Raw genomic sequence first — 1,357 nt, 5'->3', positions numbered from 1 at the left:
TTAAAGAAAAAGCCTATGTGCTTGATTTATTTAAATTGAGCAAAACCACGTGAAAAGTTATTTAGACCAGATTACTCAATACATAATTTAATTCAAAAGCCAGGTAAAACTACTCATAGTTTATTTATAAAGAATGTCATATAATTCAATCAAGTTAAACTTTATCTTTGCAAAAGAAAAAGGTGTATGTGAAAGCAATTGCTTGAGTTTATCTCATATACAACGTGTTTACTAAGCAACTTAGAATTTAGAAACACATGTAAATAAGCAACTAATCACACTAATATTTGATGTATAAATTACCGAGGTATAAAACCTATATGGCTTTTAATTATAAATATGATTATATAAATGTTAATCAATTTAGCAATTAAATTAATAAAATCATAAACACGTGACATGAAAAACATTAGCACTAGTGCATAGAGCGTGTCGACACAAATCTAATGCAACTTAAACTGAGCCAAAACGGAATTAAAACGAAGAAACGTTGGAGATCGATTCGTGAGTATAGGTGGTGTATTTTCATAGTATTTCTGGATTTGTTTTTTTAAGAAAACAACTGTAATGTGTGTGACGTGATGATGATGTCATCAAGCTAGCAAGCCCAAAACTTGGCACGCATGGCCGGGCTGCTCTGCTAGCTCCGCTCGCTCGCGTGACGTCGCGCGGTTGCGCGCGTGCGTGCGCGCCGGTAGGCGGAATGCAGGGGCTGGCGTGCTCATTCAGCTGACTTTGGATCCTCGTGCAGGTGGCGGCGCCATGGACGGGAGCTCGGCTCCTCTCCGGAGTTCGGCAAAAACAATATAGAAGCCTCGGATTTCTACGGGAAGAGCACTGGAAGATAGATAGGAGGACGGCGATCTCACCACGGCATTTTGCACGGACGGACACGGAGCGGAGGCGACACAGGGCTCGGCAGGGCGGCTCCAGCTTCATCTGTAACACCGGCGGCATCGTGTGAGCAACAGAGAGCGGGAGGTAGAAGGAGATGGCACCAATGGGCTACGGCTTCGTCACATGGGTGTGAGGCTTGGCAACGGGTCTCGAACGGCGGAGAGGCTCCCTATGACGGCCACGGCGGTGGCGGGCGGTCTTCCGCTCTCAGCGAGATCCAACAACGAGCGCAGCAGCTTGCAATAGGGCACGGTAGGAGGCGGCCAGACACATGGCTCAGCTTTATAGGAGCGGAAGCAGCGTGGCGGCAAGGCAATGACGCGGGGCAGCCTCGGACTCTCGGCGGCGGCGGCGGAGTCCGAGCGGGACACGTCCGAAGGTAGGAGATGACAACGGCCAGTATAGAGAAGACAGAGAAATCACGGATGTGCTCACCACGTCATAATACGAACAACGGCGT

This window comes from Miscanthus floridulus, chromosome 2 (genome assembly GCF_019320115.1).
Source record: "Miscanthus floridulus cultivar M001 chromosome 2, ASM1932011v1, whole genome shotgun sequence".
Classification (NCBI taxonomy): Eukaryota; Viridiplantae; Streptophyta; class Magnoliopsida; order Poales; family Poaceae; genus Miscanthus; species Miscanthus floridulus.
The sequence above is the reverse complement of the archived record's forward strand: the minus strand, read 5'-3'. Positions refer to the sequence as shown.